This window comes from Eptesicus fuscus, chromosome 13, assembly GCF_027574615.1.
Source record: "Eptesicus fuscus isolate TK198812 chromosome 13, DD_ASM_mEF_20220401, whole genome shotgun sequence".
Taxonomy (NCBI): domain Eukaryota; kingdom Metazoa; phylum Chordata; class Mammalia; order Chiroptera; family Vespertilionidae; genus Eptesicus; species Eptesicus fuscus.
Genome location: NC_072485.1, coordinates 60,222,792 through 60,243,890, shown reverse-complemented (window position 1 = coordinate 60,243,890; position 21,099 = coordinate 60,222,792).

The following is a 21,099-nucleotide window of genomic DNA, read 5'->3' as shown; positions in this document are numbered from 1 at the left end:
GCCCATGGTATGTTGTTTATAATATACTCAATTGCACCCTATGAGATTCATTCAAATAAAAATTAATAAATATTTCCAGTGTGTTTGAGACTATAAAGAATTATTTTGTGTCCCATATCTTAATTAATTCACAGTTCCTTTACAGGAAACACCATAAACACAAATGAGACCAATATCAATGAGTAATAGTGATCACTTATTTAAAACCTACTATTTGCCAGACAGTGTATGTGCTGATATTTAACATACATTTAATCTCTACCACCAACCAGGAAGCTACAGAGAATAAGGAGGATAGTTTCATAGAAAGAATATAGGTTTGGGAGTCAGACACCAAGTTTGAATCTCTGCTCTGTCACTTAAGATGACTTAAGCTAGTCATTTAAACACTCAGAACTTGCGGGCTTTTTTAAATTGAAAAATGGGATAAAGTTGTTGTGAGGGTTAAAAGTGATTAATATATTAAAAGAGCCTAGTTGGATGGGGAAGTTGGGGGTTCAAAATCTAAAATACTTCACTTCAAACTCAACACCACCGCTTATTAGCTATAAACCTTCAACAAGTTACTTAGTCTGAGTTTTGATATTATATATACTAGTATTAAATAGGGCCAGATAAATAGATAGGTAGGCAGATAGATGATGATGATGATAGATCGATGATAGATAGATAGATAGATAGATAGATAGATAGATAGATAGATGATAGATAGATAAGAAAGAGGCAGACATATAGATAGATCACCTCCTTCTTCAACACAAAACCTCTCTTTTAGGTGTCCTCCTCTCAATTACTGGCAACTCTACCCATCCTCTCAGTTGTTCAGATCAAACAACTTGGGGTAGCTTTTGACTCTCCCCATAACTCACAATCTCTGAGAGCAAATCTCATTAGTTCTACCTTCAAAGTCTATTCAGACTTTTTTCACCCCTCCTATCTCCTCCTCCATCATCATGATCTGAGCCATCTGTCCTATTAACTTCCTAACTGGTTTTCTACTTCTACCCTTACCCTCCCACCCACTGTTCTCATTGCGGCAGGCAGAATGAGCCTTTTAAACATCAGCCAGATCAAATTCTCCAATGGCTTCCCATCTCAGTCAGAGTAAAAGTCCATCTTTACAAAGGCTTACAAGTTGCCTCCCAAGTCTGCCCTCCCCCACCACCCACTCAGGTGCCCCTGTGATCTCTTCTGTGCTTTCACCAACACCTGCTCCACTCCAGGCCCATGGGCTTCCATGCCGTGCTGGGAACATTCCTCATTCTTTCCCTCCTCAGGGGCCTTACACATTCCATTTCTCCCACCTGGAATGTTCTTCTTCCAAATAGCCTCAATTTAAAATTCCAACAACCTTAAAATAAATAAATAAATAAATAAATAAATAAATAAATAAATAAATAAATAAATAAATAAAATTCCAATAACCTACTCTCCACCTAGTATTCTCTATTCCCTTACCCTACCTATTTTTCTATAACATTTTCACCATCTGACAGCATTATATTGTACTTATGTATTGTTATATGTTATTGTTGCCTGTTCCCCCAGCATACACATGCACACACGCACATACACACACACACACAAATGGGAACTCTACAAGAGGTGAGGTTATTGATTGTTTTGTTCATTGCTATATCGCCAAACATGGAACATTAACACATATTATCACCCTCTCTGTTAATCACCCCTTCCCCTCCTCTCTTCTCTCTCCCTCCCTTTTAAATAAATATGTATACGTATCATAGAAATTTTTCTGTGTTCATGGAATGCTAGAAAAAGCAATATATAGAGTAAATCTTGGTTTTCTTAGCTGGTTAGAAACAACCCTCTTCACTGGGAAAGAATGTAGAATTAATCATATATGTAACATGGGGCTAACCAAGAGGTGCTAGTACCTACTATGTGTCAGGTACTATTTTATTTACGACAAATAGGAAATTATCTGTGTCCTGAACTCACTGTCTAGTTTGAGAAAGAAATGAGTAACTATATAAGAAATAAGAGAAAGGTACTCACAAAAAATATTTTACTTAGTGAAGAGGGAATTGTGAGAGCTTTAAAAATAGATCTGACGTGGTCAAGACAAAGCTGGCAATAACAATCAATTAGGGAGAAGACTGATGGCACAGTGTGAGTTTGGTGCAGAAGTTTCCCCATTTGGTCAACCTCGGGGGCTGATCAGGATGATTCAAGTGTTCCTTTGACAGTGAGTCATCCATAATTTCATGATTGCTTTTGCTTGTGTTTGCAGTAATAAACTGATCCTCACGCTACCATTCCTAATATTAGAAGATTCCATTCTAACCAGTAGAAATTGTTAGGCCAGGAAGTGGGTGTTTATAATATGGGTTTTCTGCTTCTCCAGTGGGCCTGGGTTACAGTGAACTCAGCATTTACTGAATAAGAAACACATCCTAGAACTTTTCCTAATTTGCTGTATGGGGCTAAACAAGAGGTGCTTGGGGGCACATTCAGGAGAACTCAAAGCGCTCGATGGAGAAGTGGGGAAGGTGAACAGTAATAGCTAAAGTGTTCCTGTATTACAAGAATGAAATTGCCCTTCTGAGTAAACATTTAGCAAACTGGCAGATTCATAACTCCGGAGTGCAGAGGGCTGAGTATGCCAATAGCAACAGCAAAAAGAAGCTTTGAGGACATACCTCAAATTTCCAAACCTTATTTCATTAGTGGATACATTTGGAGTGCTGCTTCAGACCCTAGAATTTTGACTCTATATAAGATAGAGAGTGGAAACTATGGACACAGGGGAAACATCTGGAGGAGAAAAAAACACACCTTCTTATAAAGGAGCTCTCTGGGAAATGGTAGAAATAGCAGCTCCTTAGGAAGTTGCTAATAACTGTATGGTCCTTGGTGGTGATTTCACATACATTATCTCATCTGATCCTCACAGTATTCCCTGAGGGGTATGTACTATTATTTTCCTCATTTAATAAAATAGAAAACAGACACTCAATGAAGTGACTTTTCTAAGAGACAGAAATAAGATCAAATCTTGGTCTTAACACCCCCAGTCCTACACCTGTCTTTCCCTACTGGCTATGATGAAACTTGGGGGGCAGGGGGAAGAGTTTGAAAAATCCTGGTCTAGCCGAAACCGGTTTGGCTCAGTGGATAGAGCATCGGCCTGCGGACTGAAGGGTCCCAGGTTCGATTCCAGTCAAGGGAATGTACATTGGTTGCGGGCACACCCCTGGTGGGGGGTATGCAGGAGGCAGCTGGTTGATGATTCTCTCTCATCGATGTTTCTAGCTCTCTATCCCTCTCCCTTCCTCTCTGTAAAAAAATCAATAAAATATATTTAAAAAGAAAAAAAAGAAAAAGAAAAATCCTGGTCTAGAGTAATGTTTTCCGACCATGATAGCACATGGTAATCACCTGGAGGTATTTACAAACACTAATGTGTTGATGCCAACACTAGAGATTTTGATGCAATTGCCCTGGATTACAATCTGGACTGTAAGATGTTTTAAGCCCCCCAAGTGATAATAATCAGAATTGAGAATAACTATGGGAAAATTATTTTAAATTACAGTTTCCCTGAGCTCCAATGTAGGCCTATTGAATTAAAGCACCACAGGTGAGTTGGAGTAATTGTGATATTTTACTTTACATTTTTATATTTTATTGATTTTTACAGAGAGAAAGGAAGAGGGAGAGAGAGTGAGAAACATCGATAAGAGAGAAACATCGATCAGCTGCCTCCTGCACACCCCCTACTGGGGATGTGCCGGCAACCAAGGTACATGCCCTTGACCAGAATCGAACCTGGGACCCTTCAGTCCGCAGGCCGATGCTCTATCCACTGAGCCAAACCAGTTAGGACAATTGTGATATTTTATAACCTTCCCAAACTGTTCTAGTAAGTACCCAGATCTGGGGACCACTGGTCTACCATGTGACCTTTAGAGCTGCTCAAGGTGAGTAATACCTTGAATACCCAGGCACTAGTCCCACCTCTGTCTTTGCCTGCATTTTCATGAGGGAACTGACTTATCTTCACAGCATCTATGTTTCTTGATCCTAAACGAGACTATTGATATTTGTTCCATCAATCTCTTTGGAGTATTCAAAGGAAATTGATGAATACCAAGTGTTTTAAAAGTTATAACTTATCCTACACTTGTAATGTATTATCATTATGGCACCCCACTGGTGTTCCTGGTTTTTATCTCTAAAATTGATTGCCTTCTGAACAGGCCACCTCGATAAGAGAATCCTACTCTTTTTTTTACCCCCTCTTCATAATTCACAAAGAGACAGCCTATGGCTCAGAAGAAGGGTTACGGAAGATTCTCTTTCCCATTAGAGGAAATAATACATAGAGGAAACTTGCTCCAGTGAGGGGAAATGGAAAGAGATGAGAATTGTATAGCCCCAATCACAGGCATTTGTTGGCAAAGATACAACTTCAACCAAAGGACTGAAATATTAGACAATATGCTTTCCCAGCACTCAAATTCAATTCAGAAATAAGACTGCCCATTACCAATAACATCCCATCCCATTGGGAGCATGCAGCTTCTTCATCCCGGCTATGTCAGGGCTTTCTGTGTCTAACTCTATAATGGGAATGTTAGGAGTGACATGGGAGTTAAGAAGGGATACATAAAGTAACAGAACACATTATACAGATTCTACTTAGTTCATATCCAACTCCTAGCTTCCAAGAGGTCACTACTCTTCAGATTTTCAGAGGAATGACATAGGGGATTAACAGCATTGTGAGAGGTTTTAACCCTCTCAACCCTAGGGAAGACTTTGTAAATCACTAATGACTTGAGTCCCCTCCCAGAGATTCTGACTTGTTTTCATGTGGCATCATGCAGGTTTTTTTTGTTTGTTTGTTTGTTTGTTTGTTTTTTAATTTCTTTATTGATTAAGGTATTACATATGTGTCCTTATCTCCCCATTACCCCCCAACCCCCCGACTCATGCCCTTACCCCCCTGTTGTCTGTGTCCATTGGTTAGGCTTACATACATGCATACAAGTCCTTCGGTTGATCTCTCCCCCTTAGCCCCACCATCCCCTACCTTCCCTCTGAGGTTTGAAGCCTCTGGGGAGATTGCAATGGGTAGTCAGTGCTCAGCTTCGGAGAGGGAAGACAGAATAAGAGGGGCCAAGTCTGTATCCCCAGTCCTTTACTTTCCCCTGGGGCAGTGATCGGCAAACTCATTAGTCAACAGAGCCAAATATCAACAGTACAACGATTGAAATTTCTTCTGAGAGCCCAATTTTTTAAACTTAAACTTCTTCTAACGCCACTTCTTCAAAATAGACTCGCCCAGGCCGTGGCATTTTGTGGAAGAGCCACACTCAAGGAGCCAAAGAGCCGCATGTGGCTCGCGAGCCGCAGTTTGCTGACCACGGCCCTGGGGGTTCTTCTGTGGTCTTACTGCCAACCCCACTGTTCATTCCAACCTCAAGGAAGTGTCCATTCTCACTGAAGGCTCTGGCCTGAGTATCTCAAGGGATGGGAGTGATTCAGCCATGACTTTTAAAAAGCTTGACTAAATTTTGAGGGAGAACCAAAGTAAAGTGACCAAGAAATCAACAGGGTTATAACTACAAATTTTTGACTATAGTCCCAATCACCTGTAGCACTTGCCAGCAGCCTATTCCCCCAAAAAATCCTGATGGCAACAGCTACCCACTAGTCTACTGTTGCCAAGACAGTGTTTCCAAGAACATAAATTGGTATTTCAGCATGCACATGGATAGACAAATAAATGTGTGAGCCAATCATTTTGCAAGTTATTCCTTAGAAAAGACAGAATTGTTGTATATTCCAGTTCTCACATAGTCTTTCATATTACTGGACTCTTTTGTAATGGTTTTATTTTAAACAGCAACATACTATTTAGGACAGAGACATTAACTGAAACAATGCCAGTTGGAGTGTCTAATTTGTAGAGGTTACCTGACAAAAATCATTGAAGTCATAGAAGGCAAGGAAATTGAAGAGAAACTAGTAATTATTCCTGGAATTACAACCTCTCAATTTTAATTGTCTTAAGAAAACATCTGTTGAAGATCATTTAATATGGTATAACAATCACAAACATATACCTGCAGCATGAATGTTTTTTTTTTAAAACAAACAACATCCTTGTGTTATACAAATGGATACTTGAAACTGGGGATAAAAGTTACTGCGGCAGATCATGCATGTTCAGAAAGCTCTGTGCCTCACAAAAGTGAGAAAATAACTTCTCTAGAGAACTGAGAACTGTCAGATGACTCAAAAGGCCATCCTAATAATGAGAAAAACACCGATGCCTTTCTCATAAAGTGTGTGTGGGGGGGGGGGGGACTTGTGAAATTTTAGTTGATTTCTAAATACATAGTTTCTATGCCATTATGAATACCTATGTTCATCTAAAGTCATAAATTGAATATTATAAGTAGACATGTTACTATTTCACTCATCTCCAACTTTTACTTACATATACTCCCCAAAATCTTTTTTATTGAATTTTCATGGGGAAAATGAGGGAATCATTTAAGATCTAGCATACATAGAAGGGTTGATTCGGTATTTTTCGAAGCCTTAAAAGTACTCATAGGCATTGAGTGACTCCCTAAAGTGGGAAAATAATATTATGTGGTATATTTCCTATTCTTTTTTATTAAATTTATTGGGGTGACTTTGGTTAATAAAATTATGTAGGTTTCAGGTGTACAATTCTATCCCCATTCTTATTTGACCATAGAAAGTTAATCCTCAGGAAACAAGAATTCCACAGAACACATGTTGAAAAACACTGCTGTTGCCCCAGAGGACACAGACAACCTCAGAAACACCTTCAGCAGCTTCCTTTCCTTGACCTCCATGCAGAATGACCCCACATGTGGGTGCTGTCTTACCACCTACCGCATTTAAGCTATCTCCTGGTGAGCTAGGACATCTCACTCAAGAGAAATTTTGTTTTTCTCTGGATCTTGCCACTTACTGGAGTTGTAGCCTTATTGAGTAATAATTGACATAGCAAATGTGCTCACTGTTAAGGCGTGATCCTAATCTCTAAAACAGAGAATGCTCTGGTCATTTTCAAGCTCAGCAGAAGGATTCTAGTCTTCATGTTCTACTCTCTCTTTTTCACCTCTTCATAACAGTATAATAATCCCTTAACTATACAACATCCAGACCATCCACCTCCAAATCATACACTGAATCATGGGAAGTCAAGTAGCATTTTCCACATGCTTGGTGATGTGTGACTATAGAAAGAGGGGTAATGATATGAATTGTAACTACAATGAGTTGAACATCATTGGGCTATAATACTAATGATAAAATTAATAATAATAACTACCAGGGATATTAATAACCACATATGGAATATATGCTACGTGGTGAATTCTGAACTAAGTTCTTAACATAATCCTCACTGCAAGTAGTACCAGAAGATTGGTACCACTATCTCTATTTCCCCAGAATCACAGAACTAGTAAGTGGCCAAGTCCAATTACTTAGCTCTCTATGACACTGCACTTCTCAATCTTTAATTCTCCAGAGTGTATCCCAAGCTGTTTGAGGGCTAAGGCAGTCTAGCTTTATATTCCAGAATTACACCTTGAACTAAGTGTCTGGCTTTTATACAGTAGCTCCAGCTTGTGGCCGACAGAAGGAAATAAAATAAATTAGTAAAAGGCCCATCTGATATTAATCCAGAACATCAAAAAATTCAATAATTGACTATAAATGTTTTTTGTAAAACATTTTTAATTTTCATATTATTTTTAAAGGTATTTATTCCATGGTATTCAAGAACTCTTCTATAAAGAATGTCCTGGGAATTGTTCCCTCAAGGAGCCATTATTAATATAGTGGGGGAAACTGCCTGACCTGGGTTTGAATCTGGGCCTCCACATGACTTTGGGAATGATACTAATATACTTAATCATGTCTTGCCTAAAAATGGGATAATTGTACGTTCCTTATAGAATTGTTATGAGTGGTAAATCTAATATCATTTGCAAAGCCAGGCACATAGTATCTGTCCAACAAATGATAATTCCCCAATCCACCATGAAAAGCAATTAAAAAAGAGCCCTTCTGACCAGCTGCCTTGTTGATGCTGATATCATTTGCAAGTTTCCACAAGGGAACTTGAGCACTGATTCCAGGTCACTCTGTGCTCAAAGTCGTGTTTTATTTTCAAGTGGCTCAGACTTGGCAGAAAAGGATAACACTAGCTGTAAGAAGGCTGTAAATTCTGGCTGGAGCGTACCTTGGGCAAAGGAGTTACATTTCTTACCTGTGAAGAGATTCAGACCACAGGTGGCCTCTCTATATGCACATATGTCAGTGTGCATGCTGGTGGTTCTCCGCCACCAGGACATCTTTGTCCACTCCGAATCCTTTTCAAAGAACACTGTTGGTACTATTTGTATACATACTCCATTAAAACCATATAATGCCATGGAAGGTATTCGATGTGAGACATAATTAAAACTCAAATCTTCCTAAAATTATGAATGCAGGCATACTAAAGATGTTATTTTATCTTTATATTTGATTTAAAGTATTAATAAATTATTATTTGTTTATTAGAATTTTTGCAGATTTATATTTATCATTTAAATTATAGCTAAATCTTACCATGGCTGGTGTGGCTCAGTTGTTTGGGCATCGTCCCATGCACCAAAAGTTTGCTTGTTCAATTCCCAGTCAGGGCACATGCCTGGGTTGCAGGCTCAATCCCCTGAAAGGGATGTGCAGGAGGCAGCTGATCGCTCGATGTATCACTCTCATATCAATGTTTCTCTCTCTCTCTCTCTCTCTCTCTCTCTCTCTCTCTCTCTCTCTCCCCCTCTTCCTTCCTCTCTCTCTCTAAATATCTATATCTATATCTATATCTATATCTATATCTATATCTATATCTATATCTATATCTATATCTATATCTATATCTATATCTATATCTATAGATATCTCCTTTACTATGTTGGAGATGGAGGGGATACTTTTTAAAAAATCAAAGACAGTGGAGTCTGTCAAGTCTAGGAGTGGGGCATGGTGATTTTTTGCGATATAATTGGGTAGTATGTTTGGCTATTAACTGAAAGGTTGATGGTTCAAACCCCCTCCCTAAGGATGCTTCTTGCATTCTGGGGTGGGGGAAGCAAAAGGTGGGGAGTGGGTATGATTATAGTTTTGGAAAAATTAAATATTTCAAAAATGTAAATATTGTAGACCAGAACATACAGTGAACTAAATATTCCACAGGTAGATAGCACAGGTATGTTTAAATCTTGATGATTCAACTTACTAGCCTTAGTTTACTTATTGCTAAAGTGAGGATAATTGTTTAATAAAATTTGTGGAGTTGATATGAGGATTAAGTAGTCTAGCATGTAAAAAGCTTAGCATGAAACCCCACGTGGAATAGACACTCGGTAAATATTAGATTCCTTTGCATTTTCCTGTGTGAAAGACGGGCTTCACCTAGCAGATTGTAATTCCACGGAAGTGGTTTACTCATTCTTTGGAGACAGGAAAATCAGCTTTTAGCAGGCAGCTTTAAACCCTCAGAACATTAACCAAAAATAAAATAAATTAAAAGTCAGTGTGAAAATTGTAAACATAGACTTATTCAGTTATTCTTATAAATCTTGTAGAAAACATTTAAAATGTATAAATAAAAAAAGGAGGAGGTGAGGAGTTATCACAATTCAGACAATGGTTGTATCTTTGGAGAGTTTATGCTCATCTTTATGCCTTGGTGTATCCATTTTCCTAACATGAATAAAATTGAGAAAACAAAGAATATACTAAAATCCTCAGAGCTCTTCCCCCTCAAAACTCATTATTACCACATAAAAGCAGCTATTTGTAAAACAATGCTTAGAATTCCTGTTGCTATACAATTACAAAAAATCACATTCTATTCTCCTCTATTTATTAAAAATCAAGGGGAAATCCAATTTTGAGTGGCAGCCATTTGGATGGAAATGCCTCATCACCAAAGGACTTATCATGTTGACTGTTATTTCACAGCACTGGCAGACAAACTCAATTTATAACTCAAGGAAAAGAAGATAAAGAAGATACATAATCACTGAATGAACTATCAATAAGACTTTTCTTGCATGGATTCATTGCCAGTCATTTTCTTGGGTCTTTGAAATGCTCCGCAACTTACCAGGACCAACAAGACTCCCGCATCTGAAACACAAGATAGGCTAGACCAGGTAGCTAGCTAACGATAATAGTAGTAAGCAAATGATAATAGTAACCTCTATTTGTAGAAATAAATCCCTTTCTAGCTGCCACTATCACCTTATTAACTCTGTGGACTGTGGAAAGGCAGGCATGTCTTATGATCCCCATTTCACTTGTGAGGAAACTGAGGCTTAGCAAGATTATACAGCAGCTTGTAAGACCAGAAAGTGTGCATGGTGTGGGGTGGGGTTGGACAGGAGAAATGACTTCCCTCTCAAAAGAAGAGAGATGATGGGCAAGAATGATATTAGAATGGCATCAGTTCTCTATGGGGATGGGCAGTAGATAACAATACAAGTTTTTAGTAAAATAGGAAGTGACTAATATATGGCAGCAGTGCCGCTGCCTGTGTGCATTCTTCCAGGGGTTCCTGGGATGTTTTGCAGTTACTTAAAAGAATGCAAGCGCCTGGATGGTATGGCTTAGTGGTTGAGCATCAACCTATGAACCAGGAGGTCACGGTTTGATTCCTGGACAGGTCACATGCCTGAGTTGCGAGCTAAATCCCCCGGGGAGGGGGGGTTGGCGGGGGGAGATATGCAGGAGGCAGCCAATCAATGATTCTCTCTCACCATTGATGTTTCTATCTTTCTCTCCATCTCCCTTCCTCTCTGAAATCAATAAAAATATATATTTTTTTAAAAATGTAAGCAATGTGGTTCATTCAGGCACCATATAATTTTTTTTCTTTTTAATTAAATTTATTGGGAGTGACATTGGTTAATAAAATTTTATAGGTTTCAAATATACAAGTCTATGATACCTCATCTATATATTGCATTGTGTGCCCACCATCCAAAGTCAAATCTTCTTTGGTCACCATATATTTGACCCTCTTTACCCTTTACTACCCCTCTACCCCTTCCCTCTAGTAACCACAATACTAGTACTATTGTCTGTGTCTATGAGTTTGTGTATCTTGTTTGTTCATTTGTTGCTTTCAGTTTTATAGCCCACATATGAGTGAAATCATATGGTTCTTGACTTTTTCTGTTTGCCCTGTTTCCATAGTGTAGTGGTTATCTTGTTCGCCTCATACCATATAAATTTTAAGTTCATCTGGATCGTAAGGACAAAGGAGAATATGCCACCCACCTGACTTATTTGGGTGAATATAAAGGCAGATTACCCAAAGCTCAAGAAAAAATAAACTTAAATGGACTCTTTCTTACCCCACCTTTAACAATTGTTGACTAGAAGGACTTACCAATTGTGTCAGGGAGCAGGAGAGAAGGAGTAAAAAAAAAACAGAGTTAGGGCAACCCAAAGTCAAAATCAACTCCATTTGTGAATCTGAGCCATACACTCTTTGCCTAAAGGGGATGAGGAACCAAGTTTCCATGCTCTTATGCAGAAATAAAAGAAATTGTTGGTGGAAAAAGGAAAATATTGTCCTCTTCTCCCATCCCCAGAAAAAGCATGATTAAATAACAATACAATGGTGCCACTCCAAACTCCCATATCCTAATTAGAAAGCAAAAATGACACGCTTAAAAAAAAAAAAAAGTATGCACGTTTCAGATCCAAAACAGCAACAAAGAAGGATATCTCCAACCTTGGGTCTAATGTGATTACACATGGCAATTAACAACAACTTTGTACCTAGCCCTGTTGGCTCTGGTCAGATGCCAAGGATGGGAGTCCAATGGATCATCAGTTATGGGTGTAGATCCCTAATCTAAAGGCACAGAAACTTCTGGGCAATGAATGATGGATTTCAAATGGTTGCAGAGACTTGAATAAAGAAAAACAAGGTTTTTGACACTGATTCCAGCCAGACACCTAGGTTGCTTTCTTGGTGTCAAATGTCATCTCTTTGGTCCCCAGACCTCTTTGGGACAGAATCAAACTCAAGCCCAGCATATGCAGCAAAGCACAGACCCAGCCTAGCACAAAACACTCTGCTAGTCTGAGATTCGGCCTAAGGACATTTGTCCCAGCTAGGGAAGGAGGAGTGCCAGAAAGCTTGAATGCAGGCTGCCATCCTGCGTTTGCTGGGACTTGCAACATCAGAATCAGCAGAGAGAATGTTGATGCTGGATGGCAAATTCCTGTAGGCTTGGCTTTGTACAAGGCCGAACAGAAAGATCTCCTTAATGAAGGATTTGGATGATGGATTATGGTCCCGTGGTGATCAAACCATTTCAGTCATTCCCACACAGAGGGATCACCTCACCATCAATAGAAGCAGGCCAGCCCCAGGCCAAATTAAAAAGTAGGCCAAATCTGTCCTTGGCATGCACAGAGCTGGGTGTCTCTCTACCCGCCTCCCCTCTTTCAACATGCTCCACCTTCCCTGCCTTCACCTTACTTTCCACCCAGCAAGCCTCAAAGCCTCCTGACTGCCCCTGGCTATCCAAGATGCTCTCAGTAAACCGGTTATTGTTAGTGAGGCCTTGCCCCACGCCAACAAACACTTACTGAGCCTTAATTATGGGACAGACGAAATGTGACATGGAAGAAAGACTAGTATATGAAAAACATGCTCCTGAGCCTTGATGAGAAGATCTTGATAATTCACTCAACAACACATCCTGCATCTTCTACTGTGGGCAAGACAGAGATCTGGGCACCTGGAGGAGATAAATATTAGGAGTATGTTTTTGCTACCTACAGAAACCCCTTGAAATCAAGGAAAGATTTAAGAGGTAAGAGAGTTAGAGTTTTGTAATGTAAAAGCTTCAAACTGCACTCTCTGCTTCTGCATCTGTCACCTGTAATAATAATATTATTGATATGACATGTGATATATAGTGTGATGTGATGTGATGTGATGTGATGTGATGTGATGTGATGTGATGTGACGACGTGATATAATTCCATTCACCACTCAGAAGCCAGAGTTTGGTGTGTTTTTTGTAGAACATAAATCAGATCATGCCACTAAGTAGAAACCAAAGTTTTTCGCCAAGACTGACAAGGCACTACCATACGGCTTCCCCCTGCCTTTCCATCTTACTTTAGACATGTTGGCTGTTTTTCTCTTCTTCAGACATGCCTGTCTCAGAGCTTTTATCTTTATAGTACCCTCTCACTGAAATGTTTTTCTCCCAGATTTCTGCCTGGCTGGCCTTGTCTCATCCTTCAGGACTCATTTCAAATGCTCCCTCTTCAGAGATACTTTCACTGTCAAGCTTATTTAAGGAGTGCCTCCCAGGTCACTTCACAGCTATTTTTTTTTTCTTTGTGACACATATCACTATCTGAAACGATCTTCATTTTTTTCATTTTTTTCTGATAGAAAACTCACCTTTAATAAATCCAAAATTGAGATACTGATCTGCCTTCTCCAAACCCGCCCCATCATCGTTTTCCCCATCCACTTAAAGACAACTCCATTCTCCCATTTCTTCCAGTGGCTCAGACTGAAGACCCAGGAGTCATCTTGGACGCTTTTCTGTCTGTACAGTCCATCTGGAAATCATATTCATTCTCCCTTGAAAATATAAGCACTTATTGTATTTCTGATAATAAAACTCCCCCACTATCTGCCTATTTTCACCGGCATTAGCCTCCTACCTGGTCTCTCTGCTAACTCCTTGCTTCCACATCATCTATTTTCAACACAGCAGCCATATGACCTTTTAAGAGAAAGTTACTTCCTTCCCCCAAACTTTCCAGTGATTCCTCATCTCAGTAAAAGCCAATGTCTAGAACCGTCTTGTCCAATATGGTAGCCACTAACCACACGTGGCTACTGAGCACTTAAAATGTGGCTAGTCCCAACTGAGATGTGTTCTAAGTGTAAAATGCACACTGAATTTCAAAGAGTTTAGCCAAAGAAGGACAAGAAGTGAGAGAGGTTCCAGGGAGTTAAGGATGTGTGAAGTGAGTGATTATTAGAATAGACTATACAATCTAAGATAGATAAGAAGGTAAGTAAAGACATACGGGGTATAAGGGATGGTGAAAAGATGGTAGGACAAATGCATCGTCAGGCCAAAGAACTTTTAAGTCAGAGTGCTAGGGACAGTGAACCGGAAAGAGATGAGAGATGGTAGTGCCAGAGTGGAATGCTTAAGATTCAGATTAGGGGGAGGGGCGGCGGGGAATTAGCATTTACTAATAAGGACCAGGTTTAAGGTAGGGAATCAGTGGCCCATTCTGTGGGGATGAGTTGCTGAGGAAAAGAGGTCTAGGGAGTCAGAAGCCAGAGTATTAAAATGACCATCTACATGATAATTAAAATCCTAAAATTTGGAACAGGCACATTGTTAGAATGAGTGAGGATGACCAGGGAGCTTAATTTTTTAAGAAGTGTGGGGAAGTGACCCAAAGTCAGCAGAGGACTGCAATAATGAGGGGTAGTTGGTTAATGATGTCATAAACTTCACACCAAAGTTCTTTAAGGGAGAAGAGAACTTGGTCTGTTAAGAGCAATGAAAACCAAAGAGACACAATCCCTCCACCTCTAGGTCTAGAATTTTATTCCAAATTCACATGCCAAATATAAGTTACTGATCTCATATAAGTTACAGGAGTCATACTCTTTCCTCCCACCCCCTCAAAAAAAGCTAGAATGACTATAAGCTTCCACACCCAAAGGAGTATGGGACAGAAAACAAGTACCACTTCACCAGGCTATAAGAAAGCAGGACTCTGGGAGATCCAGTTAGAGTAATAATGTGTAAAAGGACCACTCAAAGAAAACATTGAGGGTGCAAGGGCTTTTTCTGATGATGGATCACAGAGCACAGAAGAGGGGGGAAAGTGGGAAATGGGGAATGGGGTCAGTATAGGGAATGTACAGATAGGATGTAGGCAAGGTTATCATGAATGACCTTGTAGTTTGGAATAAGGGAGATGGTGGGATGATTCTTGATGGTTGCATAGGTAGATTGTAAGTGTTGAGGGAAGAGGGAAGGTGAGGATCATGCCAGAATCCTACCATGGCTCTAGGGCTCCTTTGAAACTTTGGTGCCATACTTCCTAAGATCTGAGACGGGTGGCTCCCCCATTAAATCTTGCTCCAGCAGAGTTGAAAACCCTTTAACTACACCAGTTTGGACCTTCATTTAAAAAGTTTACTAAACCCTACAGGAGAATGTAAGATAAAGTAACAAACAGAAAGGACAAAATATCCATTTTCCAAATACAAGCTTTTGATGCCAAAAGAGTCTTACCCTACCCCAAAATAAACTAGTATGACTAGAGGCTTCATGCTTTAACTCAAAGAAAACACTTATTAATTGCTGAGACAAGAGGCATTGCATGCAGTCAGGGTGGGAAATATGTTTTTTGGAAAGGTCTTTAAACCATGCCTGGACATTGTCCCATATGTGCAGCTGTTATTATTATACTAGAGGCCCAATTCACAAAATTTGTGCAAGAGTAGGCCTTCGCAGCCCTGGCCGCCCTCACAGCCCTGGCTTCGTCTGGAAGGTCATCTGGAAGGTCATTCCTCTGTTCAGCTGTTTGGTCGATTTGCATGTTATGCTTTTATTATTATAGATAGCTCTTTCTTAACATCATCATTAACAACTATAAAAACACAAAAATAGCCCAAAATAAAGGTTTGTGAATATTAGGCATATAAAATCTTATCTGATACTCTGAATGAGGGATGTTCAGGTTAAGCTAATTGAGCAAGATGAGTCAGTGGCTAAGATCTGTAGAAATGCTCTCAATGATTTTTACAATAGTTTCCTTAATAATGGAATGTTAACAAGCAGGTCGATGTTAAATTGATAACATGGAAGCATTTTAAAAAGCATATTGAAACATGATTTAAGCCCATTCACTCGAGGCTTAAAGCCATACTCAGTTGTTGTTTTTCTTCCTGATAAAATATCATCTAGTGTAAGGAAATATTCAAGGGAGGAGATGAAGTTTAAAGCATAAAATTAATAAGAAGGAAAATTCTAGTTTTAACAACAGCTATGTCTTGACTATGCAGACACAGAACTCACCCACACTTTATGCAAAGAATGGTCACTGAGCATGGGAAATACGTCAGGTACTTTGTTGCCTACTGGAGAGTCAGAGAAGAATACAATACCATCATGGCCCCTAGAGTGAACCTATATCACTATCTAACTAGAGAAAACAAACACTTTAGTAAACACAACACAATATTGGTAATTTGTTAAAGTACAGCACAGAGAATGGACATCTGAAGTGGGCTTGAAGGTTGAATCTCAAGCATTCCACTATAGGACCACCACCTCATCTTTCCACTTCACGGTCCCAAGCACTCTGATTCAAAAGTTCTTTGGCCTAACAATGCATTTGCCCTACTGTCTTTTCATCATTCCTCATACCCCACATGTCTTTACTAACCTCCTTATCTATCCTATCTAATAAAATAGTAATATGCAAATTGACCATCACTCCAACACACAAGATGGCTGTCCCCATGTGGTCAAATATGGCTGCCCCCATGTGAACACAAGATGGCCACCACAAGATGGCCAGCATGAGAGGGGAGTTGGGAGGGACCAGACCTGCAAGGGAGGGCAGTTGTGGGTGATTGGGCCAGCAGCGGAGGGCAGTTGGGAGGGATCAGGCCAGTAGGGGAGGGCAGTTAGGGGTGACCAGGCCTACAAGGGAAGGCAGTTGGGGGCGATCAAGCCTGCAGGGGAGGGCAGTTAGGGGTGACCAGGCTGGCAGAGGAGGGAAGTTGGGGGTGACTGGGCCTGTAGGGAAGGGCAGTTGGGGGGGACCCAGGCCTGCAGGGGAGAACAGTTGAGGGGGACCAGGCCTACAAGGGAGGGCAGTTAGGGGCAAACAGGCTGGCAGGGGAGCAGTTAGGCATTAATCAGGCTGGTAGGGGAGTGGTTAGGGAGTGATCAGGCTGGCAGGCAGAAGCAGTTAGGGGCAATCAGGAAGGCACACAGGCGAGCAGTTGGGAGCCAGCAGTCCTGGATTGTAAGAAAGATGTCTAACTGCCTGTAGATCGGGCCTAAATGGGCAGTCGGACATCTCTCGAGAGGTCCCAGATTGGAGAGGGTGCAGGCTGGGCTGAAGGACACACACCCCCATGCATGAATTTCATGCACCAGGCCTCTAGTATCCTAATAATCACCCACTTCATACATCCTTAACTCCCTGGGACCTCTCTCACTTCTTGTCCTCTTTTTGGCAAAGCTCTTTGAAATCTAGTGTGCACTTTACACTTAGATCACATCTGTCTGGACTAGCCACATTTTTCCTGGTCAGTCTAGCTAAAGGTTTGTCAGTTTTGTTTATCTTTTCAAGGAACCACATTTTGGTTTCATTGATTTTTCTCACTTGTTATTTATATGATATCTTTTCTATTATACTAGAGGCCCGATGCACAAAATTCGTGCAAGGGGCTCAGCCCTCGCAGCTGCAGTCCTTGCAGCCCCAGCTTCATCCAGAAGGTCGTCTAGCTGTCCAGTCTAATTAGCATATTATGCTTTTATTATTATAGATATTTAATCTCCATAATATTTTTATTCTATTTCTTCTTTAGTTCCCCCCTTCCTTCTACTTACTTTTAAGTTTAGTTTGTTCTTTTTTTTTTTAGTGTCTTCAGATAAAAGAAGATTGTTTTTGAGGTCTTTCTTCTTTTTTAATATAGGCATTTATAACTATGAATTTCCCCCTATGCACTGTTTTAACTGCATCATGCATATACTTTTAAAGTGTATGCGTGAGAATTCTGATGAGCACACTTGGTGAAAACATGCTGTACCTCTTTGCTATTGTAAGATTTTTGCTTTGTTTTTCCCATTTCTCAAGATGGGTGTTGGCCTTTTAAGTAGGCAAAGCTTTTCTTATAAAGGAAGATGCCTTGGTTTAGATTTGGTTGGGTTTGCAGAAAGACTCTTGTTTGCAGCTCAAAAAAATTTTTTTACAACACCTAATCTAAAAAGCATGGGCACATTTGTTTTACTTGGTATTCTCTTTGAAGTGAAGATTCCTAGGTTATATGGGCCCTTCTTAAAGGGCCCTCTCAGTTAGAAGTTTCTGTATTTCTAGTAAGGATATTTTTGACTGCCCTAACACAATGTTTATGTCCTTTAAGCAGAGGTCAGCTAACAGTGAAATATTTCTGTGCTACCATAAGCCTTTTCTGTTGGTTTGTGTACTTTTGTTATTTGCCTTGCTTTATCCATACTTTTGCAGCATTACCACCAACTCCACGTGACAAGTGACATCATCGCTATAATGAGAATTCCAAGCAGAACCACTGGATCGAAGCCCATCTGTGTGCCTGCTCCCACACTTGACAAAACAAATTCCAAATTCATTCAGCATGCCAGTGCCATTTAGTCACTGTGACATATTCCAAATTTTGGACTCTGCGCAAAAACCAATCTGTGCCCACAAAATTAATCATGGAACACATTTTATGACGTTTGACAACAACTTAAAAGGTTCTCATCTCTGGCAGGTGGCTCTGCCAATCTGCAAGTATATGCATGACAAATTCTGAACAATATATTGTGTGGCTGAAAATATATGGTGTAGAATGCATACCGTGGAGAGAACCAGAGTGAGTCCAAACAATTCTCAAGTCTGTCTCAGGGACACAGAAGCCAGAATCCTCCCTTGTGAAGAAAGGATGATGGCCCCAGGTACACGTAGAAAGCCAAAGAAAAGGCAACAGCTCGTGTGCCAGTAGATGCTGAGAACATTGGCACAATCCCCTGTGTTGGCAGGACCAAGAGTTTGAGATGGCTAATTTAAGCGACAAGATCCTGGCAAACAGATTTATTTAGGGCAAGGGTGCGTCAGGGAGATGCCAGAAAAATACATCAATCTGTGCCTTTACATGTACTCAGAATGATGATGAAACAACTGACATTAAGAAAGTAAACCTTACACTTTAATAGAATCTGCAACTTATCCTAACCCAAAGTAAGGGGGAAGGGTTACTTTAGATATCTGCTGCTCTGAGATGGGACTTGTGTTCTGCTCTGAGATCTGTGATTAAGAAAACCTCCCAAAAAAGATGTTTTTGAAGAGATTTTCCCCATATTGTTGTGTTTAATTGATTAGACCAAGTGTTTTTATATATGTTTAGTTTATTTTTAAATCAGGCTAGCTCACACTTGACAATATCATTCATGGCGAATAAAGGAAGCCACTCATCTAAAATTTTACTTTTCTGAGAAGTAGCTTATAGAAACTCTGTTTGGGGAAGAAAGAAGCCTGGGACTTTAATTATACTGATAGAAGCCTGAATAGATCCCTTTGTTAAGAGTAATGTTTTACTCTGCAAAAAGACATAACTGTTTTAAATGCCAATTCTATATTGTAGTGCATATTTGTGTATGGTTTGACAGGCAAAAAAAAAAAAATAGTAAAACATTTCACTGGGAGTGTCTTGCTTCCTCATATTATTTTCCATTTCCCTAGCTTCTCTAGAGAGCCTCTTTCCCCCAATTTACCCCACCCACTTTCTTTTTCTCTTAACTGATGACTCAATCCATTGTCTTTGCAATGGATTAAGAACACTTGCATACTTCGCCTACTGAGGACTTTAATATTTTTTATTTTTTCCTGTATTGATTTTTAGAGAGAGAGAGAGAGAGAAAGGGAAAAGATTAGAGAAATAGAAACATTGATAAGAGAGAAACATCATTGATCAGCTACCTCCTGTAAACCCCCTACTGGGGATTGAGCCCATAACCCAGGCATGTGTCCTGACTGGGAATCCAACTGGTGACCTCTTGGTTCCAGGTCTGCACTCAACCACTGAACCACACTGGCCCCGCTTTAATTTTTTTATACAAAGACTAAACTTGCATAACTTAGCATCCCTGGGGTTTATCAAGACTCAGTCTTCCTATTCTAATTTGATTGTTTCTCTTCTTCTCTGAAGTCAGAAGTAATACAAGGAAGCAACAGGTGAAGAGGAGTTCTTCCACAGGAAGAACAAGTCTTGGTTAGAAAGCCTGGTGATCCAACAACCTGACGGAGGCGTAAAAGCTAAAGCAGCTCTGGCTCATTTATACTGACAATGCCCTCTTTTGAGAAATGAGCCAGCAATCAGTCTTTTCTCTAAAGGGAAGGAATTCCACTCTCTAGGTCTCTCCAACACTAATACTTGAGCATTTGTGAATTAGGGAGGGACATTTATTTTTTTAAATATGTTTTTATTGATTTTTTAGAGGGGAAGGGAGAGGAATAGATAGAAATATCCATGAGAGAGGAATTGATCAGCTGCCCCCTGCACACCCTCTATTGGGAATAGAGCCTGAAACCTGGGATGTGCCCTGACTGGAATCCAACCAGTGACCTCTTGGTTCCTAGGTCAATGCTCAACCACAGAGCACACCAGCCAGGCTAGGGAGGGACATTTTAGAGGATCTCTCTTTATACAATAGCTGATTCTTTCATTTGTTTTGTGCATGAAATATAAATGGGTTGTTAGTTAATTGAATCATATTTTTATCAAAAGCTCCTAAAACAGTTTTTCTTCCTTACCTATGCTATAAATAAGCAATGATACATAGCTGTTATGATTCCCTTAGAATGTGGCTTTTTATTCTTATTATCTCTGAAAACTTTTAGGACCTTTTATTTATCCTTGGAATTCTGAAATTTCATCATGAGTATGTATGTTAAGAAAATTTCAAGCACACAAGCACACAAAAAGAATCATTCAAAAGGACAAAGTAAATAATCCACAACCCCAGTTCATGAGAATAGTTCCTGTTTTCTCCAGGAAGAGAAGATTCAGGGGGCCCTTGGTTGTGGGACACAATTAGCCTTACACAAAATGCTGAACTGGCTCCACCTTCCAAAGCTTATAATCAAGCCTCAAAAGAACAAAACTGTTTCCCTATCTGCATTTCAAAACAAATCTCAAAAATATTTATTGGACTACAAAAATATGCAGCACCCCCAAAAGAGTAATTTCACAATGCCTGG